We start from the raw sequence: 12,439 nt of genomic DNA, 5'->3' as shown, positions 1-12,439 counted from the left end.
AATATAAAATTAATAATTCTCAAAAACAATTATTGCTGTTGTGAAAATTATTTTATCCTAAGCTAAAGTAAATATAATCCGTTTTGCTCTGAGCTTCAAAATGCTTTCAAAGTTAATGTTTCTGGTCCTCAAAACTTCTAGCTGATATATGAATAATTTAAAACTACTGCAAATGCAAGTGAGGCCCAGCAATAGGATCAAAACTTGAATACAGACTTTCATTTTTGTAACATCGTCTAAAAAAGAAGCTAACTAGTGCAGGTTATAGCTCAAAACACTGAACTAATTGCAAAGAAACAATTTTCAAGTTATACCTTCTCTGTGTTAGGTAACTGCCAAAAATAAACATGGCATGATTCTTTTCATCCAAGAGATCAATTTAGTTGGCAAGAGAGACATATATATAACAGATTCAAATACAATGTACAGCACCCTGCAATAGAAACAATTAACCCAACTTTGTGGAAACACAAAATGAGGAGCGCTTAATTCCAAATGGAGGCAGGGAGGCTTAAAAGAAGACATGATGTCTGAGGTGAACTGCAAAGCATTATAAGTTCTTGTGATTGTTTCCACTCATCAGACCCTGAAAGTTTTTTATTCCTGTTTGCATCTCCACAACCTAGCAGATACTTGGAGTGTATAAATAGTACTCTGATGTATGTTGAATGAGTTAGTGAATAAGATAATCAACCAATATTCTTATTGATATCTCCCAACATTCCTATCTTCCGTCTCTCTTAGCTCTAGTACTATTGTTAATGCTATTACTTGAGTTCTTTTCTATGAGTAAAAACTGAGCATGCAATGCTTTTTAGGAGAAAAAGAAAGAAAAAAGAAAAACTTTACGTGGACACAAAATCCATTTCATCACTAAATAGTAAACACTTACAAATCTGTCCCAACCCGCTTGTTCACCCTCATTTTTTCCTGTTCAACCTAACAACCCTATACTCCAGTCAGAGCAAAATTTTAACTCTTCTGTAAGCATGTATTTTCACATATTATTCTCTTTGCCTTGAAGTTCTCGCCTACATTCAGGAATTAACTCTAACTCAGTCTTCAGCCTCAATTTCTCTGTAATGCCACGGCTTAGAAATACTAAGAAACCTATATTATGATTTCTGAATCAACACAAATATTTGCTTACAACTTAGAGAACTTATGTACAAATCCTTGTTTAAAACAGGTTAAGGAATGCCTGGTTGGCTCTGTCAGTTGAGCATTTGACTCTTGATTTTGGCTCCAGTCATGATCGCAGGGTCACGGGACTGAGACCTGTGTGGGGCTCTGCACTGAGTGTGGAGCCTGCTTAAGATCCTCTCTCTCTCTCCGGAGCTCTGCCTCTCTCCCCTGCTGGTGCTCTCTGGCTCTCTAAAAAAAAATAAATAAATAAAATAATTTTAGACTTCTAAATATTGGGCTTTATTATGAACAGTCTGGCATGGAATTGTTTGGATAATACCAAATAACAGATAATTTCATTTATCATCTATAAAAGAACATGAGAATTAGTTGTTCCATGACTATTCCAAAATCTACTTTTGTAATTTTAAATCAAAATGTGAATATTTATGAACACAAACTTTTTTGAATCACTGGGTTCTACTCCTGAAGCCAAGACTACATTGTATGTTAACTAACTTGAATTTAAATAAAAAAAAAAAGACAAACTGTTTTAAAAAATGCCTTTCTAGAAAATGAAATTATGTCTTTAGTGTAGCCCTAATGAAAGTAAACATGCTTAACAAGCCACAAGAAATATGCTTTTTGTCTTCTTCAATTATAAGTACTTTGATTGAACCATGCTTTATAAGAGTTTTATATATTGAAAAATTAGATAAAATGTTCTATCCTTTAAAAAAGAAAGCTGGTAATAAGCTTTATGAAAATACAACTCAACAAATGAGACTGTATGGGAATAGAAAGAAAATCTGTATTAAAAATGAAAACCAGAATATTTCTCTTAATATTGTACATTAATCATAAATTTAATGCATACTTAGGGTGATTTGGGGAAATTTCACTTTGTTTTTATTGTTTCTCTATGGGTTATGCATAATTATGAAGTTTAACTATAATTTTAATGTAATTTTCCCAATGACACACTTTATATCTTTCCTAATTACATTTGTAGCAAAATCATTTTCAGGAAACCAGCTTTCTGTGTCTATTCTATTACTCTTTACACCACTGAAAATAGCCTCTCTGTTAATCACTTTCAAATATTCTTTACTTTTTCCCCTTAAATTACAATATTCCATTAGCTGATGGCACAGGGGTTTTGAGTACTTTTCAGAGTTTTGGCATCAGAGGTATCCTTAGCCATGCTTATTAGGCCTTAGAGAGTGCTAATTTTCTCATACAAAGGGAGTTTTGAGCTTTCATTAGGATGTTTCCCAGATGCTTTAATTTTCAGATACAGTTTAGTACAATTATGGCTGCTTTAACCAAGGTTATTTGAAAAATAATCTACGTAGAGAAATGGAAAAGCACCAAGTAGCTGATAAGCAACCATAGTAACGTGGTTTAATATCCCATGTACCAAAGAGAAAATGTGTATTCTGTGATATTAACTATTGTAATTGCTAATACATCATGATTTAGGCAAATAAGTTCGATATTCTCCTAAGTCCTTGAAATCGTAAGCATTCTTTGAATCTGAATTAAAATGTAGCACTATTTAAAATGATGGGCACTGGAGAGGAGGGAATAAAAAAGTGAAAGGCCAAATATACCTAATTAAATAATGGAAAAAAGAGCTTATTAATATGCATATTACCAAGAGTCTGAATTCATTGACTGAGTTAAGACAAAATGTAGATTATAAAACATTATGAATGATATGTTCTAACTCCATTTTTTAAAAAGTGATAGTGAGTTTTGTCTCAAAAAGCTAGGAATATTTAGCCCATATCCAGCCCAAAGACTGTTTCTCTGGGCTAAATATTCCCAGTTCTTTTGTAACAACTTATATAAGTTCAAGTCCCTTCAACATCCTAGTGTCATCTCTGGTTATATTCTGCCTGGATATTGTCCTGTGAGAGGTGCAGACCAGGATTTGATAATTAAGATATAGTCTCATCAGCTGCTTGTAGAAACATATTTCATCCTATATGAGGCTAGTTTTCTAATAATGCAAACTAAGTTTACAAGGGCAACTTAGGCTGTCATTGTTCCTAGGGTTTTTCAGTAGGTGGAGGTAGGAGATATCAGTATTTTGGACAAAAAAAAAATTGAATTTATACTGTATTTTCAATTCAAAGATTACATGTAGTTTTTACTCAATTTTACCTTCAATTTCATAGGTGTATGTTTTTTTCCCTCTAATGCTGAAAATCTTAGTTGCTGAATCACATTATTATGAATATTTATTTTCAAAATATCATGATGTTATTTTTAATAATATAATTACAAGTTAATTTTTTCTGTAGAATCTAATTTATTTTTTATAGCTACATAGCTTTCCATTCTAATGGATGTCCATAGCTTATTCTTTTTTCTTAGTGTTTATTTATTTTTGAGAGAGATTGACAGAGAGAGACAGAGCGTGAGTGGGGGAGTGGGAGAGAGAGGGAGACACAGAATCCGAAGCAGCTGTCAGCATAAAGCCCGACGCAGGGCTTGAACTCATGGACAGTGAGATCATGACGTAAGCCACAGTTGGACTCTTAACCAACTGAGCCACTCAGGTGCCCCTCAATTCAATTTTTTTTTACCCTCCCCTGACCCCTATAGCTTATTCAACTCTTAATGAACATTTGAGTTTTTTTCTAATCTTTTGCTATAATAAATAGTACTGTAATGAATGCCTCCTGTGAAAATGTCATTTTCTATTTTAGCCAGTATGTCTTTGGAATAGATTTCTAGAAGTGGAATTGCTAAGTTGAATTTTGTATATACTTTATATATATTTAATAAATACATATATTTATATATACTTTATATATAAAAATATACATAAAGTGTATAATGTGCACACAAAATTTTGCTTGATGTTATAAAATTTTTCTCCATTGTGTTGAACCATTTTGTATCCCTATCAACAGCAATGTATGAGACTGCTTGCTTCTCCAAAGTCTTGCCATCAGAGTACATTGTCAAGCATTTGGATTTTTGCCCACATGATAGGAGAGTGAACTTTTATATAAATTCATTTTAATTCACATTTCTCTAATAATTGAATTTGAGCATCTTTCATATGTTCAAAGGCCATAAACATTTCTTTTTCTGTGAATTCTTTTTAAAATGTTTACCCCTTTAAAAAATTAGAGTTGATGGCTCTTCTCAATTCTTTGAGACCTCTTGTATAAGCAATAATAATCCTTTGTTGTTGTTGTTGTTTACTGTGGTAAAATATATATAACATAAAATTTACCATTTTAACTATTTTTATGTGTACAGTTCAGTAGCTTTAAGTACATTCACATTGTTGTGCTGTTAACCAGCAACTTCACTCCCATCCATATCCAGGACTTATTCATCTTCAACTGAAACTCTGTACTGATTAAACAGTAGCTTTCCATTCTTCCTCCCTCCTGTTTCTGGAAACTACCTTTCTATTTTACATCTCCATGAATTTGACTTCCCTAGGTACCTCATGTAAGTGAAATTGTGTAACATTTGTCCTTTTGTGTCAGGCTTATTTCACTTAGCATAGTGTCATATTGTAGCATGCGTCAGGATTTCCTTCCTTTTTAAGCTGAATAATATTCCATTGTATGTATGTACCACATTTTGTTTATCCATTTACCCCTCCATAGACATTTGAGGTTTTCCTACTTTTTTGCTGTTATGAGTAATGCTGCTCTGAACGTTCGTGTTTGAGTCCCTGCTTTTAATTCTTTTTGAGTATTTACCTAGCAGTGGAACTGCTAGATGATATGGTAATTCTATATTTATTTGAAAAACCACCCTGCCTTTTCCACAGAAGCTGCACCATTTTATATTCCCACCAGGAATGCACAAGGTTTTCAATTTCTCAACATCTTTTCAACCGCTTATCTTATTTTATAATAGCCACCCTTATGAATATAAAGTGGTATTTCACTTGGTTTTTATCTTCATTTCCCTAATTAGTGATATAGAGCATCTTTTCATGTGCTTATTGGCAATTTGTATATCTTCTTTGGAGAAATGTCTGTTCAAGTCCTTTGTCCATTTTTTTTATGAATTTTTTTTAGTGTTTATTCTTGAGAGAGAGTGAGCAGGGGAGGGGCAGAGAGAGAGGGGGACAGAGGATCTGAAGCAGGCTTTGCGCTGAGAGCAGTGAGCCCAATGTGGGGCTCAAACTCATCAACTGTGAGATCATGACCTGAGCCAAAATTGGACACTCAACTGACTGAGCCACAATGGCACCACTGTCCATTTTTTTAATTAAGTTATTTTTGTTGGTGGTGGTAAATTGTAGGAGTTCTTTATATATTCTAGATTATTAATCCCATATCAGTGATATAATTCAAAAATATTTTCTCCCACTTCATGGGTTAACTTTTCACTCTGTCCTTTGATGTGCAGAAATATTCAATTTTGATGAAATCCAATTTATCTATTTTTTCATTTTGCTTGTGCTTTTGGTATCATGTCCATGAAATCCTTGCCAAATCCAGCGTCATGAAGCTTTTCCTCTATGTGTTTTCCTAAGGGTTTTATTGTTTTGGTTCTTAGATTTAGGTCCTTGATCCATTTTGAGTTAATTTTTATATTTGATGTAAGGTAATAGTCCAACTTCATTCTTTTGCATGGGAAAATCCACTTTCCAGCCCTATTTGTTGAAAAGACCCTCCTCTCCCCATTGAATGGTCTTCACACTTGTCAAAAATCATTGTCCATATATGTGAAGGTTTGTTTCTGGGCTCTGTATTCTACTTCATTAGTCTGTGTGTCTGTCTTGATGCCAGAATAAAGTTTTGTTTGTCATGCAAGTGGCAGATATTTATTTCAGTTTGTCATTTGTCTTTTTACTTTGTTTACAGTACTTATCTTTTCCACGCAAAAGTTGTTTAATTTTATGTAGTTAAATTTATCACTGTTTTTATTTATTTCCTTTGTATTTTGTCTCATAGGAAAATTTCCCTGCACTTTTTTATTTTAATTAATTTAATTTTATTATTTTTTAATTTCATATGTATTTGATGTATTTATGTATTTATTTTTAATATCATTTAGTGTCAAGCTAGCTAACATACAGTGTATACAGTGTGCTCTTGGTTTCAGGGGTAGATTCCCGTGATTCATCGCTTACATACAACACCCACTGCTCATCCCAACATGTACCCCCCTCAATGGCCATCACCCATTGTCCCTTCTCCCCCTCCACCCCCTGCCATCAACCCTCAGTTTACTCTCTGCATTCAAGAGTCTCTTATGGGTTTGTTTCCTTCTCTGTTTGAAACTGTTTTTTTCCCCTTCCCTTCCCCCATGGTCTTCTGTCAAGTTTCTCAAGTTCCATATATGAGTGAAAACATATGATATCTGTCTTTCTCTGACTTATTTCACTTAGCATAACACTCTCTAGTTCCATCCATGTTGCTGCAAATGACAAGATTTCATTCTTTCTCATTGCCAAGTAGTAGTCCATTGTATATATAAACCACATCTTTATCCATTCATCAGTTGATGGACATTTGGGCTCTTTCCATAATTTGGCTATTGTTGAAAGCTCTGCTATGAACATTAGGGTGCATGTGCCCCTATTAATCAGCGCTCCTGTATCCTTTGGATAAATTCCTGGTAGTGATATTGCTGGGTGGTAGGGTAGTTGTATTTTTAACTTTTTGAGGAACCTCCACACTGTTTTCCAGAGTGGCTGCACTGGTTTGCATTCCTACCAACAGAGCAAGAGGGTTCCCATTTCTTCACATCCTCGCCAGCATCTGTTGTTTCCTGAGTTGTTAATTTTACCCACTCTGACTAGTGTGAGGTGGTATCTCAATGTGGTTTTGATTTGTATTTCCCTGATGATGAGTGACGTTGAGCATCTTTTCATGTGTCTGCCTATACTTAACTTATAATGGAACATGCCCATGGTTTCATTTGTGCATGAATAACACTGTAAGGTTTTCAGAGAAAGAGTTGACCCCTTTTGGTAGAAACATGATAAAAGACTATACAAAGACTGCTGGTCAAGTTAGAATGTAATCTTCTGCTTAATAGTAATGGAGATAACCATAATGATGAGGAGGATGATAATGGTAATAACTATCGAATGAATGACTTCATATTCTGTACAAGGCACTGTAGGAAGTCTTTGTATACAGTTAAGTATAGGGAAAAAAGAAAAACTCAATTGTTAAGAGCTTTAACTTTGAAGTTATATAAGCCTGAGTTTCTAATACATGTTTTACTAGATTAGTTCCAAACTATCACTTACAGGTGGTGCAACTTTGGGCAAATATCTTACATTCATTAAGTCTCAATTTTAAATGTGTAGGGTGGGAATAATAATAGGATTTACTTCTTGGGCTTGTTGTAGAATTAAATTAGATAATGTATATAAAGTCTTTAGAGATTAAAATTAAGTATTTAATATATATTAACTACTGTTAATAAAATTAGTACTAATTATTTCATAAATTTCTCAGTTTATAAATAAGATTACCAAAGCAATGAGAAAGTAGATAAAGTCAAATAACTAATAAGGTCAGAATTGGGATTTGAACCTAACCTTTGACTGTTTTTACTCCAAAGTTCCTATCTCTCTATTACATCAATTGAAAGTCATTTTCACATGAATGTTGATTTTTAGAAAAGCCTACAATAGATGGACTTGGTTATGAAGAGAATTGTCTTCTGATTAGAAACAATGGCAATTACATAAGAAACTTAGTGTATAAAAGCATAATGCCTGAATCCATGATCTTTGCCTCTTTTTCCACAAACTTTAGAGCTGAGAAGTCAGAGAAGATAAGGACTGAAAAGGTGTCACCAGAGTGAGTAATTAAGATCCTATGGTTGATTTCTGAGGCAGAAATCATGGTATGTAGGGTTTAGGAGTGAGTGTATTTGGCAACAGAAGGGCTGGCATGGTGGCTAAGATTAGAGAAGCTTTCTGGGGCATAGCAGGAGTTGGGAGAAGCCCCAGCAGGGAGGCAGAAGATGGATGGTGTGGAACATTTATTGTCCGTGACTCATATTTCCATAAAGGGAAGAGAATGTCCAATCTACTCTCCAGGAATGGAAAATTATGGGAGGAACATTTTTAGCTTATCTCTCATCCCAGTAGATGAGTAACATATTTTTAATTAATTTGGAAGAAGGCTTAGCCCCTTTTCCCTGTAAGCTAGCCTGCAAACCAAGTGCAGACAGGGTACATTCTAGGCTGCTATGATAGGACACAATCCCATGTAATAAAGCTATTCGCCCAAACAGCTACAGACACATTTCCCAATCAGCTTTATCAATAATGAAGTTAATGTTTTGATGTGTATGTGTCCAAACATGAAAGGAGAAAAAAAGAGTGTAACAGAGGTCAGCAACAGGCAGAAATTGAAGCTGATAGGTGGTTGGCTTTAGTAAGTTCTAGTAGTAGTGATATAGGCAGAATCTCGTTCCAGGTTGGAGCACTTGACATGGAGATTTGAAACTGGGAATCTAAAGAGTGAGAGTTGCTTCCTTATGACTAGATTTAACCTAGAATCTAAGCACAAGCTCACTCCCATAGGACTGGAATTTGTGGCCTTCGGTGTGAGGACTGGAGAGATTCCACGCATCAAAACAAAACAAAACAAAAATCAGATAAATGTAGATAACATGTTGATTGCATTTTTGAGAAACAAGATACTAAATGAAAAGCCAAACATAAAACAATAATTTATAAAGTAGCCAAAAGGGTTAGGAAGAGGATTTTCTAGGGTCTGGGAAATCTGACCATACTTGTAGAGCTCTTGAAAAGGGCAACACTGCACATATGAGATGGTAAGAGAGGAAGAGAGGAAGGGGGTAGCCTTGAGGAAAAAATCACATCCAAGAAAGAATGGGGGGGGGGGAAAGAAAATAACTAAAGGAAAAGGAAACTTCTTTCTTTTTTATTGAAATTCTAGTTCATTAACATACAGTGTAATGTTAGTTTCAGGTGTACAATATAGTGAATCAACAATTCCATACAACAGCCGGTACTCATCACAAGTGCACTCTTTAATCCCCATCACTGATTTCTCCCATTTTCCCACCCACCTCCTTTTGGTAACCATCAGTTTGTTCTCTATAATTAAGAGTATTTTTCTTTGTTTGCCTCTCTCTCTTCTCATCCCTTTGCTTGTTTTGTTTCTTTAATTCCACATTAGTGAATGCCATTTGCAATGATGTAGATGGAGCTAGAGAGTACTTTGCTAAATGAAAAGAGTCAGATAAGGAAAATAAAATTTTATTTTTTAAAGTTTACTTTTTTATTTTAAGAGAGAGAGAAGCAGAGAGAGAGAGGGAGAGAGAGAATCCTAAGCAGGCTCCATGCTGTCAGTGCAGAGCTCCACATGGGGCTCCATCTCACAAACCGTGAGATCATGACCTGAGCCAAATCAAGAGTCAGACACTTAATGGACTGAGCCATCCAGGTGCCCCAGGAAAATTAAATTTTAAAGAGAGGAGGGAAATGGAAGGAGTTCTTGTTTAGATGGAGGAAGGATAAGAGCTGAGGGTGATGGTGTGGAGTTAGCACATTTGAGCAGATGAAATGGTGTATAAAGCTATGCAAGAGGGATTGGCATTAATGGTCTAAGTGATACAGATTAGAGTAAACCCATAGTGAACCTACTAGATTCAGTTTTGCCATTTTTATTTTGGTATGTTCTGTTGTCCAGGATAAGGAAGCACAGCAAAATATGGGATGGAAATTGGATTAAATAAATTCAGTACATCAAACACATTTTAACATTTCTTTCTTAATAATTATGGATTTTAAATAGCTATTCTCTTATTATGGTAGTATAGTGCTAAATATATAAGTTATAAAAGATAAGGCTGAACTCAAAACATACCTGGGAAGTAGTTTGTTTGGTTTGTTGGTTTATTTTATTTTATTATTTTCTTTTATTATTTTTTAATGTTTATTTATTTTGAGAGAGAGAAAGAGAGCAAGTAGGGGAGGAGCAGAGAGAGAGGGAGAGAGAGAGAGAATCCCAAGCAGGCTCCATGCTGTCAGCACAGAGCCCAATGTGTGGGACTTGATCCCATGAACTGTGAGATCATGATCTTAGCTGAAATCAAGAGTCAGATGCATAACCAGCTGAGCCACCCAGGCACCCCTGTTGGTATATTTTAAAACTAAATTCAGTATCTCAGATTACAAGTGGAGTGCTAATATTTATTGAACACCTAAGAAATATTGGACATTTGCTTGGGCACCACTCAAATATGTAACTTGATTTAATTAAATATTCCAAGGTTCTGGATCATTTATTTAAAAGTTCCGGATCACTTATTCAACAATTGTGCATCTACTAACTGCATACCTCTGCAACATAATATAATGGACAGTACATAGTTCTTTCTCTCCTTTATCTTACACCCAGTTGTGCCAGTAATACATGAAACAGATTAATCACTTTAGCAACATTGAAAGGGTAAGTACAATGAAGTATCACTATGTTTCACAAATTTTCAGAGGAATGAAGAGCATGAGATGTTTTTGGAATGATGGACAGGATTTTGATGAAGTGGAGAGGAAAGGCTTGGATATTTCAGACCACAGCTGTTGCGTGCTAGAATGACCACAGTACATAGGTCTAACTGCTTCCGGGAAGTAAAAGAGAAAGTTTGAATCAGATACACTGAGATTCAGAGGCTGGGTGGCAGGTGAGAGGGCTGCTTGGTGCAAAGAGAGAAGAGAAACATATCCCTGAGAGTCTGCACCATGGGTTCATCTGATAGTTGTAGCTCCTCTAGGTTGTTTTGGACGTGAAATCCTGACTATGCCATGTTTTTTATATAGTGTTCTATGAACATTATTCCATCATAAGGATTTTCTTTTTTTTAAATGTTTATTTATTTTGAAAGAGAGAGAGAGCATGAGCTGGGGAGGAGCAGAGAGAGAGAGAGAGAGACAGAGCGAATCCCTAGCAGGCTCCGTGCTATCAACACAGAGCCCAACATGGGGCTCAATCTCACGACCATGGCATCATGACCTGAGCCAAAATCAAGAGTTGGATGCTCAACTGACTGAGCCACCAAGGTACCCCATAAGGATTTTCAAAACATGAAGTCTGAGTCAGTGTTGTCTGTAATCATTAATGTAATTCCCTCTCCCCCAAGCAGTCCTCAGCTGACCTACCCATTAGTGCAAGTTAAACTGGAAACTACTAACTTTGGAGCAAGCCACGAGGCCTTCAAGTAACCTAGGATTTTTCTTCTTTTTTAAATATTAAACTATACTAAATAAATATGTAGCAATTTAAGTTTTTAAGTTTCTCTCCTAGAGCCAAAAACTGAGTTCAGATGTTTTTAGTGTTTATAGCTTTAAAAGTAGCTAAGGGGTTGATACCATTTTATCATGCCTCTTAAAAGTAAAAAAGAAATAGCCTGGTAAATTTTATTTTGACAAATGGTTGAATAAAACCTTCCAGAATATATCCTATAATCCCCAACCTACACAAGGTCAGATAGAACACCATGCTGACTGTGAGAGAAAGCCTTGGACAGTTGCACGAGTTGTAAGAGGTCTCAGGAGTCAATGTAGGCCAACTCACCTCCCCAAATCCTTGTATCTTCATACAAGCAAAGCAGCTAGATCGGTAGGCTGGCCCATGCTGTCACACCTTTTGGCCCACACTTCCCACTACACCTAACATTTCAACAGATTCACTCATTTAACAAAAATACTTATGAGCAGTCACTCTGTGCAAGCTATTAGGATACAGTGTAAAAAAAAAAAATACATGTGCTCTCTGCAGTCATGCAGCTTATAACCGAGCAGGGAAAGCAGATGTTAAATAACTACAAGGTTAATTATTGAACTGTAAAGATGCTAAGTGCTCTAAAAAAGTAATACGTGGAGCTGCTAAGAGAATGACCTAGTCTGGAGGACTCAAGGAAGTCTTGAGTTGTCCAACTAAGGAATGCTACACATGTACCAATTTATTGCCCCATAGGCCCCATAGAGATTCCAGAATGTAAAGAACAAGAAAATTATCGTCAACAATGTCTCATACACTCTCACGAGCACTTTATGAATCTTAACTCTGTCTTCATAACCTCCCTAGGAAGCAGATGCTATTACTATCATCATTCTCATTTCATATGTGGGGAAACTGAGGCACATAGAGGCTAAGGAACTTGTGTATGGTCACAGAATGACATAATGGCTTAGCTAAGATTTGGATTCAGATGCCCTCAACCACCATGCTGTGATGCTTCTGTTCCATAGTCCATATAAAGCATAAGGGAAGAAGCAAGCACATCAAGGTGTAAAATATGCTAGGATTAGCTTATGTAAATTTGTCTTCTG

The 12,439-nt window shown here is 35.5% G+C and overlaps 1 protein-coding gene across 1 annotated transcript in view; it reads left to right on the top strand.

The window, feature by feature from the left end:
* The window catches only part of CCDC122 (coiled-coil domain containing 122), a 54,311-nt gene extending 44,443 nt beyond the window's left edge, over positions 1 to 9,868 (top strand). Inside the window, exons 7-8 of the transcript XR_009248727.1 lie at positions 7,887 to 7,931; positions 9,798 to 9,868. The gene's annotated coding sequence lies outside the window, so the exon portion shown is untranslated. The remainder of the gene's footprint in view (positions 1 to 7,886; positions 7,932 to 9,797) is intronic.
* Positions 9,869 to 12,439: the final 2,571 nt, after the last annotated feature.

The sequence above is a fragment of the Neofelis nebulosa genome, chromosome 1 (assembly GCF_028018385.1).
Source record: "Neofelis nebulosa isolate mNeoNeb1 chromosome 1, mNeoNeb1.pri, whole genome shotgun sequence".
In the NCBI taxonomy this organism is placed as follows: Eukaryota; Metazoa; Chordata; class Mammalia; order Carnivora; family Felidae; genus Neofelis; species Neofelis nebulosa.
This window is presented reverse-complemented; position numbering and strand designations above follow the sequence as displayed.